The 6,046-nt window shown below is 40.6% G+C and overlaps 1 pseudogene; it reads right to left on the bottom strand.

The window, feature by feature from the left end:
• Positions 1 to 4,636: 4,636 nt before the first annotated feature.
• On the bottom strand, positions 4,637 to 5,401 carry LOC101419701 (tyrosyl-DNA phosphodiesterase 2-like; annotated as a pseudogene).
• Positions 5,402 to 6,046: the final 645 nt, after the last annotated feature.

Raw genomic sequence — 6,046 nt, 5'->3', positions numbered from 1 at the left:
ACGGTCATACAATATTAGATAAAGCCACCAAATCCTCTCAACTGGGAGAGAATGGCCTATTCAACAAATGGTGCCTGGAGAACTGGATATCCATATGTAAAAGAATGAGAAAGGATTACCAACTTATACCTTATACAAAAATCAACTCAATATGGATCAAAGACCTAAATGTAAAAGCCAAGACCATAAAGACTTTGGAAAGCAGTGTAGGGACGCATCCACAGGACCTTGTAATAGGAAACGGCTTCATGAACTTCACACCAAAAGCACGAGCAGCAAAAGAACAAATAGATAAATGGGACTTCCTCAAAATTAAAGCCTTCTGCACCTCAAAGGAGTTTGTCAAGAAAGTGAAAAGAGAGCCTACACAATGGGAAAAAATATTTGGAAACCATATATGTGATAGGAGACTTATATCCTGCATATATAAAGAACTCCTATATCTTGAAAATAAAAAGACAAGCAACCCATTTAAAAAATGGGAAAAAGATTTAAACAGACACTTCTCCTAAGAAGAAATACAAATGGCTAAAAAATACATGAAAAAATGCTCCAAATCTCTAGCTATTAGGGAAATGCAAATCAAAACTACAATGAGATACCATCTTACTCCCATAAGATTGGCAGCTCTGAAAAAAACAGAAGACTACAAGTGCTGGAGAGGATGTGGAGGAGTGGGAACACTCATTCACTGCTGGTGGGAATGCAGAAGGATCCAGCCATTCTGGAGGACAGTTTGGCGGTTTCTCAAAAAACTAGCTACAGATTTGCCATATGACCCAGCAATTCCACTGCTGGGTATATACCCAGTAGAACTGAAAACAAGGACACAAACCGATATATGCACACCAATGTTCATAGCAGCATTGTTCACTATTGCCAAAAGTTGGAATCAACCCAAATGCCCATCAACAGATGAATGGATAAATAAAATGTGGTATATACATACAATGGAATACTACTCAGCTTTAAGAATGAATACACTACAAACACATGTGATAACATGGATGAATCTTGAGAACCTTACGTTGAATGAAGCAACCGAGGCATTGAAGGACAAATACGACATGACCTCAATGATATGAAATAAATAAACCAAGCTGCCTCAGAGAGCTAGAGACTGGATGATAGGCTTAAAGGAAATTGGGGGATAGAGGAAGGATGTAAGCTGACACCTACATGGGTGAAATCTTCGATAAGCTGGAGGTAAGTATTTGTACAGGGAAGGAATAAAATGGGGACATAGGGATACTTTTGGGTGGGGCTTTGCAGGCTTGAGGGGGGCTAGGGATGGAAGGATGGGTAATATTGCCCAAGAAATTGGGGGGAGAGGGAGGGAACATATGAACATAGGAGATTGTCAGATATTTGGTTGAGAGTATAATGCTGAGAAAACTTTTTCAAAAATATAATAAGGAAGATTTACAATGCTGCTTAAGATGCATAAAGGGGATAATCTGAAGCAGGACAGGCTTCTAGGGAGTGTATGAGTGCTCATTTTGTCAGAATGGGTTATATCATTGGATGGAGAACACATAATGAGTGTGAAGGTATACCCACATCCTGGGGAGGACTGATGTTCTCAAATAGAGGGAACTGTATCTCTCGAGAGAAATGGTGGCTCCCAATGCATTAGGGCAGTCAAGCATGTCAAGCCCTCAACACTGTTGCAAGTATCTCTGAACATGGCCCTTCAAGCAATGAAGATTGACTGTCACTGTGGGCCCTGAGGGGAGGGTAAAAGAGGTACTGAATAGACGGAATCAATGTAAATGTGTGGGCAATAGAAGTGTTCCACAAGATTATGCAAGGTGGATATAAGACATGTTAAATTACACAAAAATTGTATAGGGGCCGATAGGCTAAAATGTAAATCATAATGTAAAACATAAGATAACTAAAAATTTAGAAAATTGTATAGTGTAAAATATAAACCACAATGTAAACCCAAATGTTACCTTGTTTGAAAGCTATTGTCTCAATATCTGTACATCAGTTTCAGTAAATATAGTATGAATATGTAAAAAGATTATTGCTGTGGAAGGGAAAAGGGTTTTATGTTGGATATGTGGGAGTACTGTATTGTATATATGAATTACTCTGATCTAAAATTTTTGTGAAGACAAGCTTAATAATTAGGAAAAGAAAAAAGAAAAAGGATGTAGACACTGAGGAAAAGATGGAAGAAGTTGCCTTGCCAATTTGCATACAGGGCAACACTTATTGCAGTGATGGAAGGCAAAACATCAAAAACAAAGCTTTTGCATCTTTTAATTTTTTTGATACTCCAATTTATTTTTACCTTAATTTTTCTAAATTAATATGTATTCTATATCTAACCTTTAAACTCATCACTATATTCCATTTTACTATAAATGGAACTTGGCAATATATTGGGCTTCATTTTTGAAGAAATTTTGGATCACAGAGAGGTTCAACCATGGCAGGGGAGGAATACTGGTGTGGGATGTTATTGACAGGGGACACATGGGTTGGCAGGGAGTTCTCCAGGGCATATATCCAGGGTACATAAAAATGTTTGGATATTTTCATAGTGGTTACAATTAAAAACAACTGAGGAAGTGCTGAGTTCCTAGTCAGGGGAGCTCTATCACATTCCCTAAAGGAAGAGCAACAATCCCCCAAGTGCAATGGCAAAGACAAAAAAAAGGAAGGTCCAACAATGAGTCCTTGATACTAATGACTATGCTTGTGAGCCTGTGCACCTGAAATAAGAGCAAGGCCTAGAGCTGCAGGATGCCTAAGAGTTACCTCCTGAGAGGCTCCATGTTGCTCAAATGTGGCCAGTCTCAAAGTCAAACTCAGCATGTAAATGCGTTGCCTTCCCCCCAGCATGGGACATGCCTCCCGGGGATGAGCCTACCTGGCGCCAAGGGATTACTACCAAGTACCAGCTGATGCGGTAACTAGAAAATGACCTTGAATAAAAGGGTCAACTCAGACCAGCAGAATATCTCAGTCTACATATAATACTGGAGTTAAAAACGCTTTTTGACCTGAATAAAAGGGGGAAATGGAAAGGATAAATGGGTTTATATGGCTATGAGTCTCCAAAAAGAGCTGGGAGGTTATCAGATGGGTTGCCCTTATGCACACCTCAGCAGAGTCCTAGAGACAGATAAAGTAGATACAACCTCAGGTATTGGTTCTTCTGAGGGATACAGAGACCCACAGATTCTATGGTCATGGCAGATGGAGTTCAGTGCCATGTCAGTTGGCCCTACCTTGGAGTTTGTGTCTCTGTGTGATGGGGCTGGACTCAGATGTGATCTTTGTTCACAAGCCTCTCCTGTTAATTTTACCGGATCTGTAGTTAGTGCTGGGGTTTAGCATATACCCAGGGGACCTGAATCTCTCGACTGACCATGTGATAGCCAGGCCCTGAGCCTCAACAGACTTGCAATTTCTACACTCTGGTTTATTGGACTTACCCCACTCAGCTAACATGGAGGTGAAGAAGGTCAACCACCACACCAGGGAGCCAACAGTTCAGTTGTGCCTACAACTGAAAGCAGGAGAATTGCATCCAGCATCCATGTAGAATCTAAGTCCCCTCTTGATATAGACGTGGAGTGGACACCATTTTAAGGTCCACAGGATGGAGGAATAGAGTATGGATTAGAGTGGACTTACTGATATTCTATTCATGAACTCTTGTGATTAGTAATCGAAGAAAATATGACATTGGTGTGAAGAATGTGGCCATGGTGGGTGATGGGCGTAGGGAGTGGGAGGAAGAGATGTGATGTGGGAGCATTTTCAGGGGTTGGAGTTGTCCTGGGTGGTGCTGCAGGGACAGTTACCAGATATTGTATGTCCACCATGGCCCACTGGGTGGACTGTGGGAGAGTGTGGGCTATGGTGTGGACCACTGACCATGAGGTGCAGCAGTGCTCAGAGATGTATTCACCAAGTGCAATGAATGTCTCATAACAATGGAGGAGGTTGTTGTTATGGGGGGAGGAGAAAGGGGAGGGGGGTGGGGTATATGGGGACGTCATATTTTTTGAATGTAACATTAAAAAAATAAAGACAAAAAAAAGTTTCATTTATACACTACTAGCTGACAAAAGAAGTCCATGTAGGATAGTTGTCTTCCACTTAACTTTTTCATTTAAGATGATCTGAACTTCCCAAATATAATTAAAAGATCCAGTCTGAAGGACTCGAAACCTCTTTGACATTAATAACTATTTCTTCTTTGAAGATTTATTTGGAATAGTAACAATATTAGTACCTGACTTTTAAAAAAAAACACAAAAAACAGTACAAACTTTACTCCAGAGACATGTTGGCCCCCTTCTTGGAGACCAGCTGACACCATAAGCACTACTGAAAGCTCTGATAGGCTTTGTACCTTTCATTAAGAGGTTTCATATTCTGAACATGGGCACACTTTAAGTAAACATTAATATTTAGTTCTGAAATTTGAGGACACAATCCTTGAAATAAAAGTCACAGAATTTTCTTCTTTTACAGTGATCCAGTATATTAATTCCTCCATATTAAACCTACCTTTCCAGACAAGTAAAAATTATATTTGCTAAAACACAACTTTTAAAACTCACATTTGAAAAGCAGGCTACAATATTATATCTAAGCTGCACAGAAGACCTCAATGATCACTAAGAAATCTGCCACAGTTCAGTTTTTCCAATCCAAAAGAGTCCAAACTATGAGGAAAAATGTGGCCCATTTCTGTTGCTGCTCTGAAAAATATTCCACCAAAATAAAGGTTACAAGCAGCAGGTATTCCAAGATTAGAGTTCATTTGCATATCCCATGCATATTGGCAATGCTCAGGCTTGCCCTGGCTTTTTAATTGCACTCTTGATTTCTTCAACATTATAGCTGTAAAATATCCTTCATGCCCTGTAATAATCTCATAACTACTTGCTCTCTTCTTTAGGTAGCTACAGAATGGAGGAATAACTTCCTGTAGAAATATGACATCTGCGCTGTACAAAGCTAAGTAAGAACATGCCCCTTGAGCCCTCTCTTGCAGGTTTAGATCCTATCCATCAATATTCCAGGTAATTAAAGAGAATATACTGCCATCTTCTTGGTAAATATTTTCAGATGAGCTGATTTTAGAACAAGTGGAATCAGTTGTATCTTCATTGCTTAGGTCAACACAAGTCTCAGGCTGAGAAGGGGTCTGGCAACAGATTTCCAAGGCACTATCATCCACACACAGCTCAAAGTAGGAGTTGGGCACTTTTTAAAGCAAAGCCACAGGAATGGGTTTGCACATTCCACCAACCAAGACATAGAGCAGGAAGTGAAAGCCAAACCATACTTCCTTTTCCCAGTCGTTCTCCGCCAAGTAGCACTGAGCCATAGCTATGTTATAAATCAGGACTGAGGAAAACTACCCACACAAGAGTCACTGCAAGTGATTCTTGCCCTAGATATGTGGTACAAATTCTACAATTGCCCTTCTTGTGTGCAATTGTTTTGCTCCAGAAGAAAGCTTACTTTCCTCTGTTCCTTCTCAGGGAATCTTGATCTGTTGTTTGTTTTTGTGCAGAATTTTCTCCTTAGCTGCTATGATTTGTTTAAATTCTCCCCAAATGTCCCCTTTTCATTACTTTGCAGTTCTGAGACCCGTCCTGTCTTACAGCAGTTCAGGTCCCCCCACCTTTTGTTTCTGTGAAGGTTTTTGCCTCTGATTTCTTCCTTATGAGATATCCCACCCCAGCGAGCCAGATGGGGTCAATCCCCAAAAGGCCTGTTTTGCAATTAGGTAGAGCTGCAAAGAGAGACTGGATTGAATGTGTGAACTTCTTGCCAACAGTTCTGCCATGGTCTCTTTTTACCCTGAGGGCACTTTTGTATGTGGTACTACTCAGTCGCTTATGTTCTACCCTAGGTCTGTGTGTACTTAAAGTGGTCCCTGTATCTGGTTATTTGTGATGTTCCTACTCACTGCTGTGAGTGGGCCGATGGTCTGCATCAACGAGTGGAGGGACCTGGGTTGTATTGCGTCTAAATGACTCCCACGCTGTGTGGGACCAATTTGGGG

This window comes from Dasypus novemcinctus, chromosome 2 (genome assembly GCF_030445035.2).
Source record: "Dasypus novemcinctus isolate mDasNov1 chromosome 2, mDasNov1.1.hap2, whole genome shotgun sequence".
Lineage (NCBI taxonomy): Eukaryota > Metazoa > Chordata > Mammalia > Cingulata > Dasypodidae > Dasypus > Dasypus novemcinctus.
The sequence above is the reverse complement of the archived record's forward strand: the minus strand, read 5'-3'. Positions and strand labels throughout refer to the sequence as shown.